Source organism: Mytilus californianus, unplaced genomic scaffold (assembly GCF_021869535.1).
Source record: "Mytilus californianus isolate M0D057914Y unplaced genomic scaffold, xbMytCali1.0.p SCAF_47, whole genome shotgun sequence".
In the NCBI taxonomy this organism is placed as follows: Eukaryota; Metazoa; Mollusca; class Bivalvia; order Mytilida; family Mytilidae; genus Mytilus; species Mytilus californianus.
This window is the reverse complement of record NW_026262698.1, coordinates 1,012,581-1,032,215: the sequence shown is the minus strand read 5'-3', so window position 1 is coordinate 1,032,215 and position 19,635 is coordinate 1,012,581. Positions and strand designations below refer to the sequence as shown.

At 33.0% G+C, this 19,635-nt stretch overlaps 1 protein-coding gene and 1 long non-coding RNA gene across 2 annotated transcripts in view; both read right to left on the bottom strand.

Moving 5' to 3' along the window:
* Window positions 1–7,216, bottom strand: part of LOC127700058 (uncharacterized) — an 18,186-nt gene extending 10,970 nt beyond the window's left edge. The window contains exon 1 of the long non-coding RNA XR_007981417.1: window positions 6,775–7,216. This is a non-coding gene — a long non-coding RNA (uncharacterized LOC127700058). The remainder of the gene's footprint in view (window positions 1–6,774) is intronic.
* LOC127700057 (uncharacterized) overlaps window positions 1–19,635 on the bottom strand; it is a 24,756-nt gene extending 5,121 nt beyond the window's left edge. Inside the window, exon 1 of the mRNA XM_052203523.1 lies at window positions 19,579–19,635. The gene's annotated coding sequence lies outside the window, so the exon portion shown is untranslated. The remainder of the gene's footprint in view (window positions 1–19,578) is intronic.

The window sequence follows — 19,635 nt, the reverse complement described above, 5'->3', positions numbered from 1 at the left end:
TTTGTCCTTTTATTCATCCTTTCTTATCTCACATTTTCTAAAAATTTGTTTTAAAGTTCTAGCAATCAGACTAACACATCGAAATCAGTTGGTTCAAAGAACAGTGACTGTTACCATCATAACAACAAAGTAGTTTAATAAAAGAAAATCCATCTGCTCTGAAAATCCATACTATATCAAAACAAACTATCTTTTTTTATTTGGCCTAACATGAAAGAATTATTTTATTTTGTTAAGCTTTAATTACATGTTTGCATAAGTTTTTCAAAACTGCACTTGGCCAACCGTCAAATATCTCATTTGTAGCTAGCATTTTATTACATATGTATTTAAAAAAAACCCAACAAAAACAATATTACATAATGAAAAAAAAACATTTTTTTTTACAACTAATGTCTGATGTCTTATGATATTTGAAAGTTTACTAAGCATGTCTTATTGTACCTTCATTTATCCAAAACCATAACACCTAAGGGAAATGAACAAGTGTACCTTATTCCATTTTTTTCTGTGCTATGGAAATTTTAAAAATGATTGTAAACCAAAAACAAGAAAAGATCTGTCAAATTGACAGAAAACCAGGTTTTATGTATGCACTTTTAGGCTTATTTGATCTGCCACATCATCAAAGTTCAACTTGATCTCCATTTTGTTATCTGTAACTACATATTTAAATTTGAAAAGCATAGATGGAACAGTTCATAAGTAATTACATGGAAACAACAAAAAGTGCCATTTTCAAATCTATCAAGGACCATAACTTCTGCACGGTAAAAGTGAAAGTTGTCAATATCAAAGTTGACCTCTGTTTTGTTACTAATAGCAACATATCAAAATTTGTAAAGAATTGGTGGAAAGGTTCATAAGGCATTGTACGGAAATGATATAAAGTGCCATATTCCAATATTTCAAAGACCAATATTCCTAACCGATAAAAGTGAAAGTCAACAACATTAAATTGATCTCCATTTTGTCATCAGCAACAACATATTCAAATTTGAAAAGAATTTTAAAAATTTTGTTGAATGGCTCATAATTTATTCATGTTGTTGCACCGAAACTGTTTGCAGCTGCCATCCAACCCTCCGGACTTCACCAGTTAAATAACTTGATTTTTTCCTTCGTTAAATACCCAATTAAAATCTGCTTACAAAGACTTATAAAGGCGATTAAGGCAATTGTAAAAGAAACACTATTTCTTTGGTTTATTCCAATAAAAATGAGCTCACTGTCTTCCATTTGTATGTTGGTCACCCATTCATTTTACTGTAACCCTCTTTTTAGTTTTTTTAAGTTTTCATGAACTGAAGAGGACTTATCACATTCAGAAAGTAATGGACAAACAGACTGATTACATCTTGTCATTGTACATTCTGTAAAGGCCCAGAGTGTTCATGGTGTTGGTGAGACTCAAACAGCTCTCTTGTTAATGACATCAGATAGTCTAAGGGATCTGTACAGATAGATACAACTAAGCCTCCGACTGCTAATTGGCCTTCTGTGTAAAGAGCCTTTTTTCAACAAATCAGGCAACTAATTTATCATATGTATACTTACTAGAAGTATCTCTATATACAAGATTTTTGCATTCCTTGCGAATATAAAATTTGATTGTACAATGTACATGTTAAAGTTTTGTTTGACATAAATATTTGATATATGATATAACCCACATTTAAGTCAACTAATGTTAAATTCTAATACATTAAATTTGTCTTCCCACTTATTTCTAGTAATTCAATAAAAAGTAGGTGTAGTTTTTCATTAAGTGTACTACACTGTCAAACATGGGAGTAAGTTATAGAAACAAAGCACAGATGGTAAAATACTTATTGAATTATATAAGTGTAATACACATTAAAAGCTATTATTATAAAAAAAAAATAGAATAATGGCATAGATGGATGATATTCACATTTTTCCTCCCAGCTATACATACATTTATTGTCACATTTTTACTACAAGTTTAATGCAACTAGGCGCCCTGATGACACATATTTTTCAAAAGAACATTCCAATTGATTATTAATATATAATACTTCCTATATTTTTACCTTTTCTGTCACTTCTTAAATATCCATCATTTGTGAGAGCAATAGTGACCAACATGAAAATAAAGTAAAAAAGCTTGCTTTAACAGAGATAGCTAAAAAAAAAGGGGGGGGGGGGGGGGGGGGGGGGGGGGGGGGCTTAACAAGCCAAAGTTTGGAGTGATACTTGTAAAAAGTCTATGCATTTATCATATATATAGCTCCATGCCCCCCCACCCTTAATAATAAGTTATTTCCAAAAGCAATACAGCTTATAGGCATATAACAAAATATTAATCAAATTTCAATACACACATACATATATTTACAGTAATAAATAGGGAATAATATCGATATACAATTGTTTAATATAAGTAGCAGAGCATGATACACAAAATTTATGAATTGCAAATTTTTTTTTTAAATCTGCCTCTGTAAATTTTATATATATTTTTTGAAATGTTTTATTATTGTCAGTATCTATGACATCTTTTAAGTTTGCCTTACAAATGTACAAAAAGAAAAAAAAATCAGTTTGAAATAAAGATAGCAACGTTAACTTACAACATCAACAATGGCAGTGGTCAAGCTGACCTCTTGTGACATTTTATCTCTGTGTATGCTATTGTTATCATGGTTATCCATTCATAACTTCAAATTATAATAATTCAAATCATGACAAATAAAAATCATTCAAAAAACACTTCAAATAAAAATTCAAATCTTAATCATAACCAAATCATATGGAAACTAAAAGGGATAAAAATAGAACAGATTAGTTCTTAGCTCTCTTTGCAATGTTATTGTTGTGTATTCTCTGCAATGGTATTGATTTTCAACTTGTCTTCCTACATCTTTCTTTCACAACAACAAAAGAGACCAACAAACTCATAAATCAGATTAAAAAAAAAAACAATGCAAAAATACAGAATATAGAATATTTTACCTTATTGTATTGAGACATCACAGAAAAGTGGAATACATAATTGTGTGGGTCTGAAAACCCGTGGACGTTATTGATCAGCTGTTTAATGACAAAGAAAAATCTATTCTAGGGCATGATGCACCGTAGCTGGAAGCCTGATCATGGTGGTATTGACATTATATCTTCAAATGTAACCAGATTGATGAGGAGATATAGAATTTATTTTAGAAATAATCCAAGAATAAAATTGAAAATATTTTTGTTGTAATATACTTTTCATAACTTAAGCTAAATTTTCTGTCTGGTCTAATGCAGGTCTACATTGAGTCTATCAATTTCTTTTCAATTTCCTTACCTGAAGCATTCGAAACTTTAAGCAATGTTAAACTTATAAACTGGTTTAATATGATTGAATGTAATAATAATATTTTCAATGTATCCAGCAAGAAAAATGACAGTGACCCCATTTCTTTTCAGTACTGAAAGGTTGGCCTAGTTAGTGACATACTAAGTCTGAATAGTTCAAGTTTATGACAAGATCAGCTGTTTCAAGATTTTCAGAAAAGATAAAATCAGAACAATCAAATAAGCTTTTGTCTTAGTTTCAATATATCACTTATCAATTCTATACAAAGATTATGTTAAATCCTGATAATAGTAAACAAGAGTGCACATGCTGAAATGTCTCACCTTCTTTACTAACCATTGATTTTATGTTGATAGTTCTAAATAAAAAGCTTTACTACAAGTAACACATAAACTTAACATGATCCAAGAAAATGAGGTCAAGGTCAGATAAACCAAACGAGAAATACATGTACACCTTACAACCATTCAATAAACCAAACATAGTTGACCTATTGCTTATAGTTTCTAAGAAACAGTCTTAACCAAGAAAACTTAACATTGACCAATGAACCATGAAAATGAGGTCAAGGTCAGATGAACCATGCCAGACAGACATGTACACCTTACAATCAATGTATGCATTAAATATAGTTGACCTATTGCTTCTAGTATCTAAGAAACAAACTTAACCATGGAAACTTAACATTGACCAATGAACCATGAAAATGAGGCCAAGGTCAGATGATACCTGCCAGACAGACATATACACCTTACAATCCTTCCATACAACAACTATAGTTGATCTATTGCTTGTAGTTGAAGAAAAACAGACCAAAACACAAAAACTTAACACTGAGAAATGAACCATGAAAATGAGTTCAAGGTCAAATAAAACCTGCAAGACTGACATGTACATCATAAAATATTTCCATACACCAAATATAGTTGACTTATTGCATATAGTATTAGAAAAAACTAGAGGCTCTAGAGAGCCTGTGTCGCTCACCTTGGTATATGTGCATATTAAACAAAGGACACAGATGGATTCATGACAAAATTGTGTTTTGGTGATGGTGATGTGTTTGTAGATCTTACTTTACTGAACATTCTTGCTGCTTACAATTATCTCTATCTATAATGAACTTGGCCCAGTAGTTACAGTGGAAAATATTTTGTAAAAATTTACAAAAATTTACAAAATTTATGAAAATTGTAAAAAATTGACTATAAAGGGCAATAACTCCTAAAGGGGTCAATTGACAATTTTGATCAAGTTGACTTATTTGTAGATCTTACTTTGCTGTACATTATTGCTGTTTACAGTTTATCTCTATCTATAATAATATTCAAGATAATAACCAAAAGCTGCAAAATTTTCTTAAAATTACCAATTCAGGGGCAGCAACCCAACAACGTGTTGCCTGATTGGTCTGAAAATTTCAGGGCAGATAAATCTTGACCTAATGAACAATTTTATCCTGTATGATTTGCTCTAAATGCTTTGGTTTCAGAGATATGAGCCAAAAACTGCATTTTACCCTATGTACTATTTTTGAGCCATGTCGGCCATCTTGGTTCGCGGGTGGGGTCATCGGACACATTTTTTAAACTAGATACCCTAATGATGATTGTGGACAAGTTTGGTTAAATTTGTCTTAGTAGTTTCAGAGAAGATTTTTGTAAAAGATTACCAAAATTTACGAAAAATGGTTAAAAATTGACTATAAAGGGCAATAACTCCTTAAGGGGTCAACTGACCATTTTGGTCAAGTTGACTTAATTGTAGATCTTACTTTGCTGAACCATCTTGCTGTTTACAGTTTATCTCTATCTCTAATAATATTCAAGATAATAACCAAAAACAGCAAAATTTCCTTAAAATTACCAATTCAGGGGCAGCAACTCAACAACGTGTTGCCTGATTGGTCTGAAAATTTCAGGGCAGATAGATCTTGACCTGAAAAACAATTTTACCCCCCCGTCAGATTTGCTCTTAATGCTTTGGTTTCAGAGATATGAGCCAAAAACTGCATTTTACCCTATGAACTATTTTTTAGCCATGTCAGCCATATTGGTTCACGGGCGGGGTCATCGCACACATTTTTAAAACTAGTTACCCTAATGATGATTGTGGACAAGTTTGGTTAAATTTGTCTTAGTAGTTTCAGAGGAGAAGATTTTTGTAAAAGATTACAAAAATTTACGAAAAATGGTTAAAATTGACTATAAAGGGCAATAACTCCTTAAGGGGTCAACTGACCATTTTGGTCAAGTTGACTTAATTGTAGATCTTACTTTGTTGAACATTATTGCTGTTTACAGTTTATCTCTATCTATAATAATATTCAAGATAATAACCAACTAGAGGCTCTCAAGAGCCTGTGTCGCTCACCTGTATTTACTGATGCTTTGGAAATCATGTAAAATAAGGTTAAAATCATAATTAATAGTATTAGATATTATAATGATATCTAAGATAATAACAACTAGAGGCTCTAAAGAGCCTGTGTCGCTCACCTTGGTCTATGTGCATATCAAACAAAGGACACAGATGGATTCATGACAAAATTGTGTTTCGGTGATGGTGATGTGTTTGTAGATCTTACTTCACTGAACATTCATGCTCCTTACTATTATCTCTATCTATAATGAACTTGGCCCAGTAGTTACAGTGGAAAATATTATGTAAAATTTTCAAAAATTTACAAATTTTATGAAAATTGTAAAAAATTGACTATAAAGGGCAATAACTCCTTAAGGGGACAATTGACAATTTTGATCATGTTGACTTATTTGTAGATCTTACTTTGCTGTACATTATTGCTGTTTACAGTTTATCTCTATCTATAATAATATTCAAGATAATAACTAAAAGCTGCAAAATTTTCTTAAAATGACCAATTCAGGGGCAGCAAACCCAACAACGTGTTGCCTGATTGGTCTGAAAATTTCAGGGCAGATAGATTTTGACCTAATGAACAATTTTATCCTCGTCAGATTTGCTCAAAATGCTTTGGTTTCAGAGATATGAGCCAAAAACTGCATTTTACCCTATGTACTATTTTTTAGCCATGTCGGCCATCTTGGTTTGCGGGCAGGGTCATCGGACACAATTTTTAAACTAGATACCCCAATAATGATTGTGGACAAGTTTTGTTAAATTTGTCTTAGTAGTTTCAGAGGAAAAGATTTTTGTAAAAGATTACAAAAATTTACGAAAAATGGTTAAAAATTGACTATAAAGGGCAATAACTCCTTAAGGGGTCAACTGACCATTTTGGTCAAGTTGACTTATTTGTAGATCTTACTTTGCTGAACATTATTGCTGCTTACAGTTTATCTCTATCTATAATAATATTCAAGATAATAACCAAAAACGGCAAAATTTCCTTAAATTACCAATTCAGGGACAGCAACCCAACAACAGGTTGTCCGCTTCATATGAAATTTTCAGGGCAGATAGATCTTGACCTCATGAACAATTTTATCCTCGTCAGATTTGCTCTAAATGCTTTGGTTTCAGAGATATAAGCCAAAATCTACATTTTACCCCTATGTTCTATTTTTAGCCATGGCGGCCATCTTGGTTGGTTGGCCGGGTCACCGGACACATTTTTTAAACTAGATACCCTAATGATGATTGTGGCCAAGTTTGGTTAAATTTGGCCAAGTAGTTTCAGAGGAGAAGATTTTTGTAAAAGATTACAAAAATTTACAAAAAATGGTTAAAAATTGATTATAAAGGGCAATAACTCCTTAAGGGGTCAACTGACCATTTTGGTCAAGTTGACTTATTTGTAGATCTTACTTTGCTGAACATTATTGCTGTTTACAGTTTATCTCTATCTATAATAATATTCAAGATAATAACCAAAAACGGCAAAATTTCCTTAAAATTACCAATTCAGGGACAGCAACCCTATCAACGGGTTGTCCGATTCATCTGAAAATTTCAGGGCAGATAGATCTTGACCTGATAAACAATTTTACCCCATGTCAGATTTGCTCTAAATGCTTTGGTTTCAGAGATATAAGCCAAAATCTACATTTTACCCCTATGTTCTATTTTTAGCCATGGCTGTCATCTTGGTTGGTTGACCGGATCACCGGACACATTTTTTAAACTAGATACCCCAATGATGATTGTGACCAAGTTTGGTTAAATTTGACCCAGTAGTTTCAGAGGAGAAGATTTTTGTAAAAGTTTACGGACGACTGACGACGGACGCAAAGTGATGAGAAAAGCTCACTTGACCTTTCAGGGCAGATAAATCTAAATCTGATGAACATTTTTGCCACCTGTCAGATTTGCTATAAATGCTTTAGTTTCAAAGATATCAACCAAAAATTTAACCAAGTCGCCATGATGGTTGGAAGGCGGGGTCAGACAAATTTTTGAAACTAGATACCCTAATAATGATTATGGCCAAGTATGGTTAAATTTGTCTCAGTAGTTTCAGAGAAGAAGATTTTTGTAAAAGGTTACAAAAATTTACAAAAAATTGTTAAAAATTTACTATTAAGGGCAATAACTCCTAAAGGGGTCGACTGACAATTTTGGTCATGACACCTTATTTGTAGATCTTACTTTGCTGAACAGTATTGCTGTTTACAGATTATCTCTATCTATAATAATATTCAAGATAATAACCAATAAAATGCTCCGCAGGGCGCAGCTTGATACGACCGCAGAGGTCGAACCCTGAACAGTTGGGGCAAGTATGGACACAACATTCAAGCTTGATACAGCTCTGAATTTGGATTGTGATTAAATATTTGACACAGCATAGGTTTCTGACACAGAATGAATGTGGTCTAAGAACTTAAAAATTTTAAATTGGACATTCACCTATTATGTTCCAATATCCAAAATCTAAATACATGGTTAGATTCAGCATATCAAAGAACCCCAAGAATTCAATTTTGATGAAATCAAACAAAGTTTAATTTTGGACCCTTTTGACCTCAATGTGGACCAAGTTGATAACGGGGCCCAAAAATCAAAAATCTAAATACATGGTTAGATTCAGCACATCAAAGAACCCCATATATTCAATTTTTGTTGAAATCAAACAAAGTTTAATTTTGGACCCCGATTTGGACCAACTTGAAAACTGGGCCCATAATCAAAAATCTAAATACATGTTTAGATTCAGCATATCAAAGAACCCTAAAAATTCAATTTTTGTTAAAATCAAACTAAGTTTAATTTTGGACCCTTTGGACCTTAATGTAGACCAATTTGAAAACGGAACCAAAAATTAAGAATCTAAATACACGGTTAGATTCGGCATATCAAAGAACCCCAATAATTCAATTTTTGATGAAATCAAACAAAGTTAAATTTTGGACCCTTTGGACCTCAATGTGGACCAATTTAAAAATGGGGCCCAAAATCCAAAAACTTAATACACTGTTAGATTCAGCATATTAAAGAACCCCAAGAATTCAAGAATAAAACCCCATTGAAATTGATCAAGAAATAAGTAATTTATACGAAGTATCTTCTTTTGCACAATACTGTGCAATTGAATATTTCTTGCTATTGTGCAATACTGTACAAATGACAATTTCTTGCTATTGCGCAATATTGTGCTATTGGATATTTCTTGCTATTGCGCAATACTGTGCAATTGAAGATTTCTTGCTATTGCGCAATACTGTGCAATTGAAGATTTCTTGCTATTGTGCAATACTGTGCAATTGAAAATTTCTTGCTATTGCACAATACTTATTATATAATAATTTACACATCCTGTTTGGTGTATATCTCCTACCATATCATTATTATTTGCTTTTAAATATTAATCAGAAATAACCAACTTAAAATGAAAAATTTTAAAAGAAAAAAAAAAAGTAAAAAAAAAAATAAAAATAAAAAAAAAAATTCCCCCCTCCCAAATTTTATGAACCCCCTTATGATTCATCACCCCCAAACTCAATACCAGCCTTCCCTTTGTGGTATGGTACCTTGCAGTACAATTTCAGAGAGATCCATACACTTGAACACAAGTTATTGTCTGGAAACTAGAAAAATGCTTATTTTTTGCCCCTTTTTGGCCCCCAATTCCTAAACGTTTCAGGCAATTACCCCAAACTCAATTCCAGCTTTCCCTTTGTGATATGGAACCTTGTAGTACAATTTCAGAAAGATCCAAACACTTACACACAAGTTATTGTCATGAAACTAGAAAAATGCTTGTTTTTTGCCCCTTTTTTGGCCCCTAATTCCTAAAATTTTGAGGCAATTACCCCCAAAATCAATAACAGCCTTCGCTTTGTGATATGGAACCTTGTGGTACAATGTCAGAGAGATCCATACACTTACACACAAGTTATTGTCTGGAAGTTACAAAAATGCTTATTTTTGGCCCCTTTTTGGCCCCTAATTCCTTAACTGTTGGTACCATAACCCCCAAAATCAATCCCAACCTTCCTTTCGTGGTATTGAACCTTATGGTAAAATTTCATGGAGATCCATTCACTTAAACTAAAGTTAGAGTGCGAAAACCAATGTGTCTTCGGACGACGCCGGACGACGCCAGACGACGACGACAACGACGACGACGCCAACGTCATACCAATATACGACCAAAAAATTTTTAATTTTTGCGGTCGTATAAAAACTGCAAAATTTCCTTAAAATTACCAATTCAGGGGCAGCAACCCAACAACAGGTTGTCAGATTTGTCTGAAAATTTCAGGGCAGATAGATCTTGACATGATAATCAGTTTTGCTCTTTGTCAGATTTACTCTAAATGCTTTGGTTTCAGAGATATAAGCCAAAATCTACATTTTACCCCTATGTTCTATTTTTAGCCATGGCGGCCATCTTGGTTGGTTGGCGGGGTCATCGGACACATTTTTTAAACTAGATACCCTAATGATGATTGTGGCCAAGTTTGGTTAAATTTGGCCCAGTGGTTTCAGAGGAGAAGATTTTTGTAAAAAGCTAACGAAGACGGATGACGACGACAGACAACGGACGACAAGTGCTACGTGTTGAAGACCGTACTTTGACCTATAATGGTTTACTTTTATAAATTTTGACTTGGATGGAGAGTTGTCTCATTGGCACTCATACCACATCTTCTCATATCTCTTTAATATAAATTTCATAAAAATCCAACAAGAAATGTAGTTGTGAGAATGCTCACAATGCAATGTTCAACATACGGTAAGTTGCATTTCAAAGGAACATTATTCCAGTAAAATGTTTGATGAGCACTGATTTTCAAACTTGTCAATGACATTACTGATACTAGAATAAGGTAATCACAGACACCCCTTCTTGCAGAAAAAACTCTTTAACAGCAAATGCCAAAACCAAAATTCAAATTGAATGTGACCTGTATTTCATCAAATTGAATGTGACCTGCATTTCATCAAATTGAATGTGACCTGTATTTCATCAAATTGAATGTGACCTGTATTTCATCAAATTGAACTTACCACCACGAAACACAACAAAATAATAAATGGGGAATGTGTTCATGGGACACAGATGATGCCCCTGCTTGCATATAAGGGATATAACTCAATAACTGTAAAAGTGACACTACCCAAATTTGTACTTTATTTAAGTTTTGTGGTAATAAGCATTGTGCATAAGTTTCATAACATTTGGTTGAGGCAAACTAAAGTGAGAGGACAGAAACGAAAAATTCAGCAATGTTTCCATTTGTAAAGGGGCATAACTCTAGAACAGTTAAAGTGATGCCATCAAAATTGAAAATTGATCTGTGTTTTGTGGTAATAAGCATTGTGTATAAGTTTCATAACATTTGCTTTAGACAAACTAAAGTTAGAGAACGGAAACCAACTTTGAGATGGACGTACGTACGAACTTACGTACATACGTTACGTACCTACAGACAGACAAGGGTAAAACTTAATGCCCCCTCCGCCACAGCGGGGGCATAAAAATCAAAATTTTAAGGTTATTAAGAGGAACAACTTTATAAATGTAAAAATGGAAATTGAACTGTAATTTATGATCCATGACCTTGTTTTCAAAGTTCATGACAAAGTGATGGCAAAATCTCATTTTGCCCTTTGGGCGAGGTGAGCTAATATTAAAAGGAGATGTGGGGTACACCTCAATGATACAGCAACCCTACTACAGGTTGAACTGTGAGCTATTGCTCACAATGATACCCAGCTAAAAATATTCAGACAAATTTCAGTGAACAGGGAGTTGATGAGTATGGATGTGAAAACACATGACAGGTTGTATCTTGCTCACATGGGGCTTGATACAAAATTTCAGAAACCTCTGATTCCTACTTCCTAAGAAAAATGCGATGAAATTCAAATTGGCCATTATTTGTAAGAATATACAAGTATATTAGCTCACATGAAGCTTACTTCCAAATATCAGGAAGCTCTGTGTTGCACTTCGTGAAAAATGAACAAAAATTTCATACATGGTTACATAATGTGTAAGAATATCTACATGATCTAAGTACAAATGTTTTTGGTTAACAGGTAGTTGAATGATGAATGTGAAAATGCATCAGCTTGGTACCAAATTTCAGGCAGCTCTGATTTTGCAGTTCCTTAGAAAAATGAAATCAAAAATACATGGGAAGAATGAACAGAAGTTAACCAGTAATTAGTTAGTGAGTATACCCTGACTCCTTTGGAATGGGAATAAAAAAATAACCCATAGACATGTAGTCTGTAGAGAGCAACAACCACTGGTGTCTATACAATTTGTCAATCTCTACATCATCCTGTTCTTTAATAGATGTGAATAAATTGAAAAGAAACAATTAATGATATGTGGTTAACACCCAATTCTTCAAATAACCCAAAAACATTAACATATGACATACAACATCTACTGAAGAGATTCCCGACTTGGGACAGGTACATTAATAGGTGGTGGGGTTAACCTTTTTTTTAAAACCATTAGCAGATTAATAAAAGCAGAGTAGCAATGTTCCCCGTGTTGCATATATTTTATCTGTCGAAGGGCAATAAACTAAAAAAAAAATATTTTGTTATTCTTTAAAACTTTTTATAAATATCTTAGAGAAATGAAGGCTTGAGAGCAATTGCAATGCAATTTCCGATAGAATTAAAATTTCCAAGGGGCATAACTATTCTCAAAATATTTGATCAGCACTGTTTTTCGAAATTGTATGAGACATTGCTTATCGTAAGGATGTTTGATACTCTTGTTTTAGGCTTTTTCTGCAGATATTCGGAATCCTTTAGTTTTATCCAATGTAATACCAATAAAAATTTTGCCCGCTAACCCTCACTTTTCTTTGCATAATTTTATTACATATAATTTTTAAAGCAATTTTTGAAAATCTTATAAAATCCTTGTTATTTTTTCATACTTTTAATTTTAGAAAGTAAAAAGGTGCTAATGTTGAATGTATTGTATGAAAAATCTAGAGAGAATCATTTTGCGCCAAATTTTCAATTGATTATATCTCATAAACAAGGACACGGACCTGTCATTATTTTCTGCTTTTTTAGTTTTGTTATTTATAAACTATCAATTTATAAAAGTCTTTTAAAAAGCTTGTTATTTTGAAACAGAGGAGCAAACATCCTTAACCTATGATATAAGTTTTATAAAAATCTGGTAAGAATTGTACTGTTAGAGTGCTAACAAGACTAGATGGACAGATGCCCAGTATTTCTATGTCCCTGCAATGCATCACATGGGGGACAACAAAAAGTACAAGAGTAGAAATACAATAAAATCCAGTACAATTCCTTAGTCTCACACAAGTTACTGCAGGCAAAATATAATTTTAACAAGCATTCTGTGAATATTGCATGGCAATACATAGTCCCCTACCGGTTAAAAATTCATTGTCATGGAACAAAATTCTAACTTGATCTATAACTTGTCATGGTGTAAACTACATAAAAATATCAAGTCAAAATCTTCAAGCATGACGAAAAAAACTGTGAATTTTCGATGTCCAAAGACCATAACTCTGCACAAAATCATTAGACCGGAACAAAATTCCAACTTGATCTGTAACTTGTCATGATAAAACTAAATACTAATTATCAAATCAATATCTTCAAGAATGACAAACAAACCTACCACTAAATTCTTCAAACAATTTACCAAAGAAAAGGAAAAAAATCCAAAATGTCATTTTGCCTTTCAAAAAATGAGTTATTTCCCTTTGAACAGAAAACTACCAATTAATAAGTATTTCATCAAAAATTTAATTCTAGGGAAAGGGCTTTTACTGAACAAAGAGAAAAGCTAAAATTGTGAAAATTGAACCTGACCTGTAACTTGTCATGATAAAACAATAAACCAAATATCAAATCAACATCTTCAAGCAAGAAGAAAAAAAGTCTGGTAAACTGATTTGCCGGACTGACAGATGGACAGACAGACGGACAGAGTGCAAACCTAAAGTCCCCTTCGACTTCGTCGGTTGGGGACTAATAATATGGCGGGGCATAAAAATCTATAACATGAAATAAAACAGACCTACAAATATCATTATTACACAATTGCACATGCTTATCTGTCTATTTATATTTTTGTTTATATCAGGTCATAAGACAGCCTGCAGTCTTCAGATGTCATCTTGATGGTGAATTAGATGGCATCTAGTCTAAAATATGCACAAAATGCTGATCAGTACATTATAACAAGTTAATGCATTGTTAATCGTTTCTTTTGGACTTTTTCAATTTGGATATAACTTTAGCATGTTATCAATGAAACATGAGAATTTAAGTCAAATTGGTGATCATGAATTTGACAGCTAATGAATGCCCCTTTAAGGGGGTCTGATCCAGGATCCCGCTTATTGTTTTGCCAGATTCCTGTATCCCGCTTATCACTGCAATAATAACGCTTGCAATTTCAATTGTCTCGCCCAATTTTATTTTCCCGTTTTCACACACAAAAATGTCAAGAGTCACGCTTACAAAAATTGGTCAATCCCGCATCACACTTAGACCCCAATGAGACCCACCTGAAACATTGATCTAATAAATTTAATATCAATACGAGTCTTCCTCTTCAGAGGGGACAATGTTTGCTCCAGTTAATAACCTGTAAAATATAACTTTTTATGGTTTAAAAGATAATGTCCATAAATAGAAATATTGACACCTGTACAGACTCTTGCTCAGCTGACTGATGTCATTTATAATAGTTATATTGTAGGCAGAGTTGGATAGAGTTCAAATTGGCCTTATAAGAACATCAATCATTTCAAAAATATTTGATTCATACAATGGAAATATGAATTAAAGAGACAACCTATAGCTTTTTTTCCCTTCTTTTTTCCATTTTTGTTTTATCAAAAGCAGCGGTGTTGGTTGAATCATTGGGATTTTTTTTTGGCAAGTGAACTAAATAAATGTGAGTAATGCCAAGTATATTCCAATTACCCAAGTTGTTTCCAGAATCTTTTTAAAAGGTTTTCACCAAAAACAACCTATGATAAGTTATATATATATATAAAGCACAAAGGCGATAACACATGTAAAAGGTTAAAACTTTATTGTGCTGTTTTTGAATTAAATATGTCTTGAACATGTTGAATCAAATAGTGCTGTGATTATTTTCTCTCATTTTCAGAAAGGTAACCCATGCAGCAGATGTCTGTAGGATTTGTATTTCAGATGCAGGTACATGCAAATGAAGTTTTGCCGTGGAACTTACACAGAAGTTTACAGACCTGAGAGTCATATATGTGTAACATATTGTATAGGTTTTTCACCCCGAAAATTCTAGAGAAGGGGGTAGATGCAAAATTTTATTCTGTGTTTATCTGAACATGTAGTTTCAAAGGAGTTAAACATTGTGCTAAGAAGGAAACATTTTTTATAACAATTTTGAATATACTACTTAGTATCATCAATTCCCAACAACTGAAAAAGATCGGTTAATTGATTGGTGGTTGATTGCATGCTCAATTCACGGAGAAAGACCTTTGTAAAATGGACAAAATGACTAAAAATGCACTGACATATATTTTTGGAATATTAATTCAGACACAATAAAGAAAAACAGGTATCCAACCAAAATGACAGTAGAAAAATTTATGGTAGTTTTATTACATTTTGTTTTATTCTTTCATTATTTACTAGTCCAAGGAGGCGGAGCCAGACAGTGCATTAACAACTTAGAGCACTGGTTTAATGTCCTCCCATTCTTTGCTATTCCTATGAGAATTTGACAATGGCGGGATTTGAGAATGCTCAAACTAAAAATATATTCAGTTACTGCACTCCGCTAAAAATAACAGAATTAACTCACTCAGAGAGCAAAGGAAAATTACCATTCATGTTACGAACTATGTTGTACAATGGTAACCTTGTTGGATGCAGCGCATACCTCCTGATACATTTGCTTCCAAAAAATCACTTATATCAAAAATTAAAATAGCAAGTGCAGAACTGATACATATTGAATATGCAACTTTGGTGGACTTCTATTAAAACCTTTTTCAAGGAGTTTCAGATGAACACCCTGTCATGTGGACACACTTAATGTTCAGAATGGTCACTTTCATCTAAGAATTAAAGCTTATGAATCCTATTTGATTACTAAATGTACACCCCAATTAATTACAGTCTAATACTTCTAAAAACACAAATGTCAATAACATATCAAATTCAAAGGAGTAGGCCCAGTAGAGGGGTCTTCTGAAATGGAAGTGGCCGCATTTTTTTTCATTCTTAATATTTAAATGTAAGTTGTATTTCTTGATAATACATAACATATATAAAGGTTGAGAATGAACACGGATGCGGCCACTTTCATTTTTGACAAAAACCATCTGAAAAATGACATATTATGGCATATTTGATAGATTTTTCATATTTAAGCTTGAATTTGAGCGTCTTTAATGACTAAATCAGTTCAAATCTTTCACAAAAACTAATTGAATCGACTGAAGTAGACACTTAAGGGTTTAAAAAGTGTCCAAAATCTTTCATCAGATGAACCTGAATTTTGAGGCAAAAATCAGCCCCTACCGGACCTACTCCTTTGAAAGGTATCAACATAACTTGTTTAAGTCTCATATGAATATAATAAAATAAATGGGGAAAGTGTCCATGGGACACAGATGATGCCCTCGCTTGCATATCATATAAAGTAATAAAGGGAGATAACCAAAGAACGGTAAAAGTGACACTACCCAAATTTGTACTTGATCTGAATTTTGTGGTAATAAGTATTGTGTATAAGTTTCATAACGTTTGCTTGAGGCAAACTTAAGTTAGAGAACAGAAACGAAAAATTCAGCAATTTTCCCATTTGTAAAGGGGAATCACTCTAGAACAGTAAAAGTGATACCACCAAAATTCCATCTTGATTTATATTTTGTGGTAATAAGCATTGTGTAGAAGTTTCATAACATTTGGTTGAGGCAAACTTAAGTAAGAGAACAAAAACGAAAAATTCAGCAATTTTTCCATTTGTAAAGGGGCATAACTCTAGAACAGTTAAAGTGACACCACCAAAATTCAAACTTGATCTGTATTTTGTGGTAATAAGTATTGTGTATAAGTTTCATAACATTTGGTTGAGGCAAACTAAAGTTAGAGAACGGAAACGAAAAATTCAGCAAATTTTCCATTTGAAAAGGGGCATAACTCTAGAACAGTTAAAGTGACCCCACCAAAATTCAAACTTGATCTGTGTTTTGTGGTAATAAGCAATTTGTATAAGTTTCATAACATTTGGTTGAGGCAAAATAAAGTTAGAGAATGGAAACAAAAAATTCAGCAATTTTTCCATTTGTAAAGGGGCATAACTCTAGAACAGTTAAAAGTGACGCCACCAAAATTCAAACTTGATCTGTGTTTTGTGGTAATAAGCATTTTGTATAAGTTTCATAACATTTGGTTGAAGCAAACTAAAGTTAGAGAAGGGAAACCAACTTTGGGACGTAAGGATGTACGTACCGACGGACAAGGGTAAAACTTAATGCCCCCTCCGCTACGGTGGGGGGCATAAAAAAGTATATTCTTAACCTCCTTCAGACAATTTACCTTTAGTTTCTAAGAAGTGTGTATTGATTATTTTGCTGCTATGAATAACTCTTTGACTCAAGAAATTCTTTTTACATGAATAATCATGAAAGTAAGGGAGCTACCATTTGATTTTTATGGGGGGGCAAGGATGAAATTTGAAAAAAAAAGGCAGGACAGAAGTTTTGAATAAAAAAAAAGGCAGGATGACAAATTATGTATAAAAAGTCAGGATAAACTAATAAATAAAAAGGCAGGAATGAGATTACAACTAAAAAAAATGCAGGACACAATTTTTCATCCTAGCCCCCCATAAAAATCAAATGGTGGCTCCCTAATATCTTGATCATTCTCAAATTTTATACAACAATGCCCCAAGCAGACTTGGTACATAGCCTACCCTCCCCACACACTTTTCAGTCTCAATAGCAGAGAAGACCAAGGTTGGCAACAATTTAGCTTATAGCAAGATTATTCTCATGTTTTATTAATTTTTATTCATTTTACCCTTGCCATGCTTACTGTAAGTCCTTTTTCTAATAACAGCAGTAGTTCAGTTCATTATTGAAAAGAGAGAATATTCAGCCGAAGCCAATCAATCAATTAGATGAAAAATGCTCACACTCAGTCAATAGTAACACAGGGGTTTCCCCAACATCAATTTATTCATAAAATAAATAAGGTCAACAGGACACCAACCAGAAGAAAACGCATAAGGTGTGGTAGTAACTGTCAACCTATATTTGTTCTGCCTAACAGAAGTTCCCCTAAAAACTTTGTTATGAACAAGGCAATAATATCCGTTCCTGTTTGAACACATATATTCTACAAATGTTTTGTATGAAAATATCATTGCAACATCATTTAATGAATACAATATTATGGGCCCTACCATTTGATTTTTATGGGGGGGGGGGGGGGCTAGGATGAAAAATTTTGTCCTGCATTTTTTTTTAGTTGTAATCTCTGTCCTGCTTTTTTATTTCTCACTCTATTCAGTCCTGCCTTTTTTTTTATATGTTTATCTTAACTTTGTTTACATAAATTGTCATCCAGCCTTTTTTCTTTTGCCAAGTTGCTCATCCTGCCTTTTTTTTATTACTCAAAACTCCTGTCCTGCCTTTTTTTCAAATTTCATCTTAGCCCCATAAAAATCAAATGGTAGCTCCCTTTAGTCAGATATTAAACAGCATATTGTTGATTCTTATAATTACTTTTTATGGCTTGTATAAAATCATTACTTTTTATGGTTTGTAAAAAATCATTGTTAATGTAGTACTTCATGTAATATATAACTATTTTTTTTCACCAGAAGAATGGCATATTGAATAGACATTTATCATTTTAGCAAATGTATGATTTGTTGTCAGAATGTCCTTATTTGTAGTTTTGACTGTCATATCTGATAATAATCGATTCTTCTTCAACATGTTCAAAGACAACAAATACAAAAATATGAACAAAATTTGTCCAATCTTTTTCAATTTTTATGAATAAGTAATGATTAAGCAGATGCGGATCCAGCGAGTCATTTCACAAAAAATTTTATGATTAAAATTGATCGTAAGTTATACTGAAATGTGTATTTTTACTCTTAAGATTTTTTGTGAAAAGAGCCGCAGGATTTTAAAAAGGGGGCCCAAACTAGGCAAAGTTTGGAGTGAAACAGGAAAAAAGTATTAACAAGCCATAAATGTAGCTCCATAAGGGGGCACATGGGCACCCTGTCCCCTCCCCCCTTTATGTCCGCCTCTCTTAATTGAATGATGGCTACTTTATGTCCAGTGGTAAATATAACATGTACATTCAGAACAATTACATGTTTACTAAAATGAAATATGAATATACCCTGCTGTGTACTAGACTGACATGGGGAGTTTTATTTTTAATTGCTAGATAACAAGCTAACAGTCAGCAGAAAACATGTAAAGATGAAAAGATATCCACACCATTCAGACTTAATGCTGCTGACTACTATTTATACTTGACACATGTGTATTAAATAGTAGAGTGTTTATGGCCTCAAATAGCATGGACTAACGATGATTTTTTTTTATTACATTCCCATATAAGAAATGCAACCGGTACTACTTGTAACGATGCACTACTTTAACCCATTGCACATGTCATATATGCATTCACTAGTTCTCAATGACCCTAGCTAGGCCTCTAACCACATTTAGTGTACTTTAGATGTGTACATAGGCATGTAAGACTTTGACATTATATAGTAGAGTTCCTTTGGTTGAAACCATAAATAATTTAGGTTAGTAAAATACCTGTAAACTTACAAATAAATGCAATTCTTCAATGATTAACACGCACCTTGCAGCTGCAGCCGATCGCTA